The sequence below is a fragment of the Cynoglossus semilaevis genome, unplaced genomic scaffold (assembly GCF_000523025.1).
Source record: "Cynoglossus semilaevis isolate Cse_v1.0 unplaced genomic scaffold, Cse_v1.0 scaffold302, whole genome shotgun sequence".
Lineage (NCBI taxonomy): Eukaryota > Metazoa > Chordata > Actinopteri > Pleuronectiformes > Cynoglossidae > Cynoglossus > Cynoglossus semilaevis.
Window position 1 is genome coordinate 157,827 of NW_007585121.1, and position 11,521 is coordinate 169,347.

Genomic DNA, 11,521 nt, shown 5'->3' on the forward strand with positions numbered 1-11,521 from the left:
TGGTTAGGACTTATTGGACTTATTGTACTGGTCAGATCCACTTCCTTCCTGCTGTGTCTGCGTACAGTTACACTGATTTTGTCCTTTACTGTGTGAGAGACAAAAAAAACTTTAACAGTTACACATCTCACCCAACATTTCAGTTGCTGGGTGACAATATTTTTAGGAAACAAACTTCAGACAAGATTTAATGAAAATAATTTCCGCAGGTTTATTGTGCAGCTGAGCCTCCTGTCAGCCGTGTTGTCAAAGTTAAAAAAAATATGCAAAATGATCAGCCATAATCAGCAAATGAGAATTATATTTTAAGGTATTTGGTCGTGGAGAGTAATGTTCAACTGTCAGATGGTTATTATTATTATTATTACTTTTGCCTCATGTCATGTCTCTGCCACTGAGAGGGTCTGATTGTCCTCAGCTGTGGGAGAACCAATGAGCTGCTAATGGCAGAGAGGAGTCAGAATCACCCAGGTAACTGCAGAATAAAATACTAGTAAAAATATAAGATTTTTCGTTATAAACAGGGGACTAAAAACCTAAGAAAACATCATCGCCTCAGTTCATTTATCGTCACGCACTGTTGGAAGGTAATGATGCTCCATTTCCACCATCACATTTCAATGATGGTTGAACCCTCACAAACTCTGGTGCTGCTTAACAGCGGAGTTTGATTGAAGGACCCATTTCCTGTGGGATCTCATTATTAATTATGGTCTGTCTGGAAAATTTGGATGGGTTCAGATTTCATGGATTCCCATGACCTCGCAGTCTGATTGGTGGCTCCCCGACAGCGGCTGCCGTGGTGCGTTAAGGTGTGTCCGCTGTGTTTCATGCCAATTGATGTGTTTAGTATGGGGACTCATCACGGGCACTGGCGGAGCCGCTCACCTGTGCTGACACACTGTAGAGACGCATCGATGCTTCGCTCTGTCCTGGATACACTTTTACTCTGGGCACAGATTTGTTTAGATAGATAGATAGTCAGAAGATTAAAATGCTATGTACAAACAAAGACATGAGTCTCACCTTCATGAGACTTCAGACTTGACTCAGACTCAAGGATTGGGAGTCATTTGCAAGCCTTACTGACCCCGCACCCCACCACTCCCTCCTCCCTCTTTGCCTTTAACACAGTTAAAGAAAAGAACGAGGACTTGCCCTAAATACCCACTGTTCTGGCATTTGTCCATTGTGTATTGTGTACACGAGTTAATGAAGTAGCCAGATGTTAATTTCAAAGTGCCGCTGAGTTGCATCACACAGCACAAGCGTGTGTGGTAATTACCATCTGCTGAGGATCATGCCTGTGTGTGTGTGTGTGTGTGCATACGGTGTTGCCATGGTGAACCAGATTGGTCCATTAACCAGAACTTAGCAGCCACTTTGACCAATGGAGGAAAATAAAAATGTTTATGTTGGTGAAGTGTTGCTTTGAGGAAGTTATTCTGCAGTAACGGGTCTCAACGCAACCTCTGGTGATGACAGAACCACATCTTATTAACACTTTACTGTGGGAAATGGAAATATTTATTTGAACACTTTCAGTTTTTTTTCCCACCATGTTTGTTTTGCTTTGCTTTTCTGTCTAATGTCCTTAAGTACAGGAATAGAATATTACGACTCTACTTGGATTATTTTTTTGTTGTGAGTAATTTAATTGTTTTGCAGGGGAAAATAATATAGATTTTGCAACAAATGATGAAGCGTTGCATGTGATTGAGAGATTATTATTATATATTGTCTTTGTGATAAATTCGTATGTACAGTTTATGGTTTTAAGCACATTTTAAGCCTGTATTTGACTGGAGGTGACATTAGTGTTTTCACTAAAAGCATTGTTTCACTGTTGCACTTTAGGGTATGACAATGCATTTCCTTAAAATAAATAAATAAATAAAAGGGGAAAATTAAAAGCCAGCGGTGCTTCACAGATCTAAAAGATCAGTCAGTGCACAGTCCTATCAATAGATGTTGTCAGCTAACACATTAATAACAGCGTGTCGCTGCCCCCCCGCCTCGGTGGCAGTTGTATTGTAATGCAGCCTCATCTTTGATCTCAGCTCACTGTTCTCCACTGCACTCTCTAATTGGACGTTCCGAGGTTGCTGCTTGTTTCCTGTCGTGAAGAAACAGCCATTTCAAAAACCTCAACATCACATGGATGCTCATAGGTGTATTCAGATTTTTTTTTCTCCTGTCCAGGAAAATAGTTGTTAATGAAGTGTTTCACAAACAAATAATCTTCATTCCAACACGGCCCTGCCAAAAAAAAAAAGCAATCCCAGGTTCTTAGACATTTGCTTCAGATTTGGAAAAATTCCATTTTAATTCACTCTCCCTCAACTTACTCCATGTGAAACCTGGGCCTGTTTAGTTGAACACAACACAGACATACTGTACTCACAGGAAATGAAGTTCTTCTTCAACAGCCCTCAGCCTTTAGCTTTTTTCTGCTATTTATAGCCATCTGGTGCCACCTAGTGGAAGAGCATTTACACACTAATGTAGGATGAAAATAAGGCCTTGAAAATCGTTCTTTACTACAGTACTACTACTGTTTCATTTACAAATGATGAACATGTGTTGCATAAAAAAAATTTAATTCAAAAAGTAAATGCAGTGCCACGGTGAAATGTTCCGGCAGTAATGACAATTTAGAATTTACTCCGAATGTAATAAAGCAAGAAATTAAAATCCCTTTGATGTGTGGGTAAAAAAAAAAAAAAAAAAAGCTGCTCGGACTCGTGCAGTGGAATGATGGACGTTTTCTACTAGGGTTTGGACGCCGTCTCTGAGGAGAGACCACTTTGAAGTAGTAGACATCGGGGCAACATCTGGTAACGTATTACTGATTAGAACATTTGAATAAGACTCTGACCCACAGCAAACTCTGTCAGGAGTGTTTTCCATCACAGTTCACTAGAAGTGTTAGGAACTGCACCTGCTGCCAGTACATTAGTGTTGATGTGAGATAATAAAACCCACTCTTCTGAGTTGTGTTGACAATACCCTGTTAACATGTCAAACGATTTGTGAAAGAAAAAAAAAATCACACACACGAGCAAAAGGAAACGAAAACTACGGTACGACCGATGAATTAATACGTGCACATGTCAATTTGTTCCATGGCTTCATTTCAGAGAGGCAGAGAACATGGCCGGTCTTTCTTCTTCAGCACAGCAATACCCAAAGGGCAGAGCGTTTGGTCAGTCAATTTCAACAAAGTACAAAGATCCACTGTGAACAATAGACAGATCAAAACCAGAAAATAAGCTGCGGCGTGTTTATCACGCAGGCTCTTTAAATCGGCGCCCTTTCAAAGCGGCTTCTCTTTGCCCCCAGTGGGAAATTGAAGAGAATTAGATGCCATTGTATTTCTCAGAAAAATAAGCCGCCTGTTTCTCAGAGTTAAATCTTTGTGGGGAAACAGTAAAACAAGCAGCGGAGCTCGACGGAGTTCTGCTCCCCAGCGTGGGGATTACGCTGGATAAAGCTGCAGTGACACTTGTTGACAGTGTGGGGGAGGATGCACTAAAACATTTGTAAATGAATCATTTCAACTCTCGTTAATGTCAAATGTCTGCTACTGTGTCGCAGCTTCTTCACCAAATACTTCAGCAGTTATGTCTGATATATGAACGACTGTGCTGCGTTGGACACAGAGAGACATTTGTGGAAGCCTCGCTGCAGAAACATGGGTTTTCTTCTGGCATAAAAACATCTTAATTTCCTATTGGATTTTTTTCTTAAATCCATCCTGAAAATTTTGTTAATCTTTCAAATTTAAGCTCCTTTTTTTGGTAAATCATTCTTATTTTTTCAAGCTGTATCTGAATTATAACCAGACAATCGTTGCTTTCAACAGGGAAATAAAACGCTCCGCTCTCATGATGGAGCCATTCAAATTGTCAAGCCCTGAATACGAGGTCCATGTTCCATTTGTGGCCATTCAACAACAGAAGCCAATTTCCTCCACTCTTGTCCTTGTGACCCCATTTGACCTCTTGTCTTCTTTTTTTTTCCTCCTCCAGATGATTTATTTTGTTGAAAGAACATGTTCTATTAAGGCCGATTATTTTATACTTTATGGAAAATTGCGAATAGCTGGGTTTGAATGTTTGCCAATTATATCCATTTGTCAGTACAGAATATTAACGATTCATGATAAATTCTATTGATCTCTCCATTCTGTGTAATGGTCAAAGCATGAAGCTGCCAGTTCTGATGATGGAAGTTAATTATTCAGCTGTTTCACCAATTAGAGCTCAGAAGACAGGACTGGACTCTGAGGATGTAATGACGTCTGGTCTGAATAACCAGAAAACCAAAAAACTAATTAATAATAATTAATTCATTTTATTCTCTATTTTGGGGCACATAAAGCATATATATATATATATATGATTTCATAACTATGAAATATTCTCAGAACACATTTCTGTTTTTGGTTTACTCTCAGATGAGCTCAGGTTCAGAGAACTCAGCAAAGAACTCGGCACAAAATGAATGTTGGCTCTTACTTTGTGTAACACAGTCTCACAGACAGGACTGTGTCACGCATCACTTCAGTTTCCTGTGCTGCTCCCAGGGCCGTGTGGAGACATTCATCATAGAGGCAATGTGGTTTCTAAAGCAACATCACTGGAGCAGCAAGTCCCTTCCATTTAGCAGCGAGTTCCTCCCTTGGCCTTTAAACACAGTGATTCATCCAGACTTCATGAATTTGTTACATTATGTTTTATAAAGACCGACATTTTCTGTCATCCCTAGTAAAAAAAACCAGGATAAATCTCGACTTGATACACAAACCTCCTGGTAATGTGTCAGCCTTTACATCACTACTGATCATACACATGGATTCAACCACACAGTGATACCACAGCACTGTCATTCCATCAGTGCTGACAGTATGGTTAATTGAGCTCCATCTCTCTGCGCCCTTTGCTCATCCCTCCCGGCCTCCGCTACACCTCCAGTAGGTTAATTAAACACAGGCCACGCGTCCCTTCACAGTCACATTTAAATGGCTCGTATTTCACACTCACACGACAACCTCACACTCGCCGCCATGTCACGGGTGCATTAGCCGTGTCCCTTGAATGGCGTCATATAATTGCGGTAAAGACGCCCTGTGAAGTGACACTCTTTAGCCTCTCCCTCAGTCACTCATTTGCATGCATTAAACAGAACCGCGGGCCGTTCAGCGAGCAGGTTGAATTCATTTTCAGTCATATTTCCTGTGTAAAGCTGCAGGGCAGATGAGGCAATCACACAGATTTTCTGTGGAGACTTTGAAGTGGAGGCAGACAATAACTGTGCAACAACATGACAGTGCTCTCAGCTCTCACATTTCATTTGCCTAAGTTGAGACGTTTCATACTTGGTAAAGCTCCAAATTTTCAAATCATTTCCAGCGACATGAAGCGGTGAGGAGTGACATTGTTTAAAAAAATAATTAACATATTTATAAGTTTGGATTTTTAAATCGTCACAAACAAATGGCCAACGGGCATAACAGCTGCGTTATTAAACTGTACCAGCTCAACATTATATATATATATATATATATATATATTATATTTTTTATAGTTTTGTGTTTGCATATTACACTAAGTGTGCACAATGTGTAATGTCTGTTTTCTGAGAAGGGACAAAGGTCATGGTTCATCTACAATCTTCACACACAAAATAAATTTCAGATCTTCACCAACAGGATTATGGAAAAACCTGCTGTTTCTTTTAAATCCAAAGGTTAAATCCCACCTGTCATTACAATAATAGCTGGAAGGTTAGAGGAGCAGCATCAACTTGAATAATTACAACACGTTGTGTTTCTGAATCTTGTCACATCAGACTTTACAAAGGAACTGTCACATTCCTATCATAGATATAATTCTCTGGATTCTTTATTGGGATATTAGAAACAAGAACAAGGATTCACCCCTGTGTTGGGATTTCTGTAATCCCTCCTTTGGATTTGTAGCTCGTCTCCAAACTAGAGCGTTTCTGATTTATTGGCAAAGACGCTCCTCACCCTCAGTGGTTTAGTTACGCTCTGTTGCGAAACATGATTTTTGTAGGTTTTTTAACACGTTCATTTCAGGAAGGCTTACTAAGCTGCAGTGAGGGTTTGTTAAAAAGTGATGGCAGAACATGTCCTTCTGCTTTCTGAACCAAGTTTGAGCTTTTAACAACGGCACCAATGTTTAATGCCTTCCTGTTGGAACCAGTGTCTTGAAACGTACCCCTGTCAGTGGCTAACATGAGCTATTATTAGAGTCCAGTGTCTGAAATGACTCTGCATTTAATTTAAGTAGCACTGTTATACAATGTGCCAACACGTCTTGGCGCAGGAAGTAGATCTCCCTCCTGCACCTTTGTTCATTACTGAGAATGTCCAGTGTCGGCTTGCAAGTTTGGAAGAAAGTGTTGTGTTCCAGAAAGGTCTGATCCACCGACTGCAGCTCTGTGAGATGCTCTTCAACCTCAAAACAACCAGAGACATTTGAACTCCACATCAGAGCTTTGTTATTCTTAAACAGGGAGAGGAGTCGGAGGAGAGTTTACATCAACCAAGAGACGGAGAGACTGAGAGCTCTTTGTTCAGCTCTGCTGAAAACAATTACGTTTATCATATGACCTTAATTTAGGGTTGAAAGAAGAAAAAAAAAACTTCAATGAAAACATTAAATGGAATTGACTTTTCATATTGAAGGAGATTATAAAGACCAGTCCTCGTGACGTACTCAGATACTTTTATTACTATTTGCACAAGTTTTACATTAGCCGTGACGCTGCAGAGGAAACCTCAGACCAAAAACATGTTATCCAGCACTGAAGGGAGAACAAAGAATTTTTCACTCATCAGCTGACCACCTGACCACCTGACCATCTGACCATCTGACCACCTGACCGGTCACTACCCCTCACAGCTTCTGAATGCAGCAACAGTTTTGTTTTGAAATCCTCTTACTTCCACTGAGGTTTCAGTGCTTGGCCAGGCAAGGATTCAAGTGGACATCTTCAAGGAACCACCGAGGCAGAAACACAACATGTCATCTGCCCTGTCGTTCCCAGGAAACAAAGTGAAACACAAACATTTCTGCCCTCACTGTAAACCCTTCTCCTCCCGAAGGTCTAGTTATTGCCATTATCGTGGAGGAAACAGAGGAGCCGGAAAACCTTAGAGAGGAAACTGTTTGACTTTGCAATTCAAACCAAATGATGGTCAAACAGACTTTTCTCTCCGATGTTTTCACCCTCTGTCCTGGAGGTAAATACCCGCTGACCTTTCAGCTATCGTTTCTCCAAAGGGAGAATCGCACTGGACTTAAAGCCTGTAATCTGTAGAAAAGGTCAATGATGTATCTGTGAGAGGAGTGGGTGGAATATTACCTCCTCACAATTCAAATATATATATATTAGGGATGTCTGATATTAACTATTCCGTCAAATATATGATCTGTCGATATTGCAAGTAAATAATAATTGGTTTGCCAATATTAATGTCACATATATACATAAATATATATACATATATATACATATATATATGTAGTGATATCACGGAGCCTTAAAAGCTATACTGATGTTTTCTGCTGTCCAGACCAGACCTTCAACATGAATTCACACAGTAATCAATCAATTAGCGAGTAAATACTGAATTATTAACGAACAATGTTGCTGTTATGTTATTTTTGGAAATGCTGACAAATGTCTTATCCTTGTTCTGTGTTTAATGATTCATAGACCAGAGACCACTGTTGTTGTTTTTGCTAAGTATTAGTTACCTTCTCTAATAATCACTAATCCATATTTTATCATATACACTCAGTTCTTAGTCCTGATACGTCTACAGTAGGTAGCCACTGGGTTTCTCCGGTACGACAGTATTCAGAGGAATACATTATCTTAAATCAGAAACTGAAAAATCTTCAACGTTGTGAAAAATAGCTTCCAGATCATTACAGACTCTTTTAAAACCAGGCCAGGCATACACTGAACAAGAAAAGAGACCAATTTGGGTCGATGTGGCAGGAATTCATAATTCCTATTTTCTCCAGAGTCTAATGAATGTTTTATTTGCCCCTTCAGCTCAGCAGATATTGTCTGATGTCAGAAACGCCTCCCCCGAAGTGTAATGTTGGTGAGAGCAGGAAAGGATAATTCACCTCCGTACTATTGATTCTAATAGGGAGAAATTATGTCCCGGTCTGGTAACACTGTGTCTCAGTGTCATAAATGTCAGCAGAGAGAGAGGGTACACAGCAGCACACGGTGGAGGAGCGGTGTTTACCTCCTGAGACTGTTGCTGCCGTGGCTGAATGTAATCAGTCGGCCTGAAAACAACAATATTAGTCACTTTAAAAGTCCAATTAGAGCAGAGGAAACGTCAGTGGGTTTTATTACACTGACTAATCAACAGCAGCTTTATTAGACACTACTTAAAAACAACAACAACCACAAATACACACCAAAGACCTGACCTGGGAATTTCACAGACCCCAGGCCAAAGCTGGCCTTTGGGCCGCCTCTGACCGACCCATGTGATGGCCATTAAAAAAAATAAATAAATTAATAAGTATTCACAGCACAGTGTTGTTTATGTTCGTCCGTCACAGACATTTTACAGTTACTCCAACACACATTTATAGCATTGCTTTGTGAGGTATGTTAAAATAAATGTAAAAATAAAATATTTATTGAGCTATTCTTTTCTTGTACATTTAACAACAACATAGTTTCACGTATGTAAGGTTATTTTTTAATCATATTACTGTGATTACCACGACTACTGTATATCATTTGCGGCTTTTATTAATGGGATAACGATGAAACCCTCAAAAATTCCATGTATACACACACACACACATACACACACACACACACACACACATATATATATATATATATATACATATTTTTTTCTATCACATCTTCTTTCCAGCTCTGTTAATCCCTGCAGCACTCGACAGTTTATCTTTTAAACAACTATAAAGTTCAAAAATATAAGTTCTCTCTAACTTCAGAGAGATCTTCTCAGCTTGTTTAGTTTTTGGTTGTAACAGCTGGGAGACTGGAGCAGGTAAAGGGTCTGATATTTCCCTGAGGAGTTGGTGCTGAACTGGAGCCAATAACTCTTATAAAATAAACACCACTTCTGTACATCTCTGGCTCTGCTGGCTGGGATCATAAAATAAAATGCTAGCAATTATCAGGAGTTACACCGTGGCTTCAAACTCGTGTGTCCTGAATGTTACAGCTGTCTTCTCGCATTAGGCACGAGGATGCTGCGGCCGCTGTGTCTCCTCCATGCCATCTTTCTTTAAGAGTTTGCCCCACTTTAACCAGGCCTGTCTAAATGATTGGCCTGTTCCCTCGGCCAGAATTAGGTTTTAATCAATAAAGCTCACTGACTCAGAGAACAGGCTTGAGATTCACAAGTTTAACTTGGAGAAGTTCTAAATCTCCGCTTAGACACGTGTGAACTTTTGGAAACATCAAGGTCTTCCGTAATTAGCAGCTCCAGTTTTTAAGCCTCGTCCGCCTTCATCTACTCCGCACACGATCCAACATGCTGCTGCTGAAATGAAGACACTGCTCTTTCTGCACAGCACAGGAGTTTGCTCTAATGCCCTGTGTTTGCATTGACCACTGCCAAGAAACTGTCAGCAGGAGGTTTATGGATATGAGGTGGCTGGAAAATGGAGGGCGAGTTCGCTGATTGCAGCAAATTTGGATGTTGTTTAATAAGCTCACTTATCATACTCATTCTCCCATTTCATTTCCTCTGCCTTTAAGTAAAAGTTTGAGCCGGGATTCTGAAGGGAGGATGTTTAAGGTGTGAGCAGAGTAAATTGGATCGTTATCATTTAAAATAGCAACAAATTGACTTGGTATGCTGGTGGTGTAGTTCCGCAACATTCGCAGAATAATTATTCTTTTTATTGTCTGGGCAAATGAGGTTAGAGCTACAGCTTAACGTGCCGGGGATGAGATATGCAAACAAAGTCTCTGCAAAGGAGACATTTTTCCTCTCCCAGTTAATACAAATCACCACACAGGTTACAATATTATTCTATATTAATTAATATTAATAATATATTATCAACTATGGTTAAAAAAATGTGGGCTAATTTGTCTTTTTCTGTGACTGGACTAAATTAGATTAAGTTGCAACAGAAAAAACCTTTTATCAGTAGTTCTGAAACTTTTTCTGCAGCGCCTCCTTTTGTAAGTAAGGATAAAGTTCAGGCCTTTTCCAAAACAATGTAAATCCTACACAACTGCTCTTCATAAATACAGGACAGTGACTGTAACATGAAAGAAAAAATAAAATTGAAATTCATGTGCTAGGCTCTGCTCCCCCCTGCAATGGCTGTGTGCCTCCTCGGGGGGTCCACCCCCACTTTGTGTATTACTGCCTTATACTAAGACTAAGACTTACTTTAGATTATCTTAAAAAGAAGAGAGCGTGGGAGAGAGTTTAGCTCTGCAGGAAAAATATCTGTAGTTTCGGTTCATAAATGATAAACCATCCTAAATTATAGAAATAAAAATATATTTATAAAGGACATTTAAAGCTCACTACGAGAGCCCAGGGAGATACTAAAATGTGTGGATTACAAAAGTCAATACAAAGTTAAAGTGACAAGAGCTTAAATATGGATGGACGGACGTTTAAGTCAAGGTCAAAAGACGTTGCGTTTACATTGTACCTGTTTTCATCTTCTAATGGCCCACTCTCTGAACGTCTGCTGCTCCTGTGTGCACTGTTGTTAACTTAATGTTGTTGACACTGTAGGGCAGGTTTGTCCAAAGTCCAGCTTGAACAGGTTAATGTCTCCCCTGACTTACTATGATCCATATATCTATCAACCGGAAGTAATCAATCATACAAACACAAATTCAACAACAATTAGAGAAAACGACCTTAGGCCTACTTTAAACTGAAGTATTCTTAAATATGGATATATGTTTTGGATCGGTCCTTCTCTTCTGAGGCAGATCTCTCTTTATTTTAATTCACTTTATTTTTACCAGATTTGAGAAACCTTACATTAGATTAGCTGCTAACAAAAGGTTTCAGCCGCTGCGTCTCTGAAGTGAAGCTGAGTTCAAAGCCCTGACACCCAGGGTGAACACTGCCACACTGAGTTAACTTGATTCAGTTCCATTTTTTAATAGAAATGCATCATTAATAAGATGAGACGCTGTTGCCACCAAGTGGTTTGGAAAAGTACCGTACGAGAGTGAGCCAAATGTGACCAGTAGAATTTTTCTTAAGTCTACAAACCATGGGCGTGTATGAAAGTACCAAAATATCCGCAGAGTTCCGTTGCTGTGTAAACTACTGATGTAATAACTACAGGCTGCTGTTTACTGTTGTAAATTCATACTGTCTGACTTAAAAGACAGACAGAAAACATAAACACACGGTCAGATCTGGTTCTTATGCGACACAAATGGTTTGTAAGTTATTATGAAGTGAAGAACTAGAAGAGTGTGCTGTTAAAAAAGT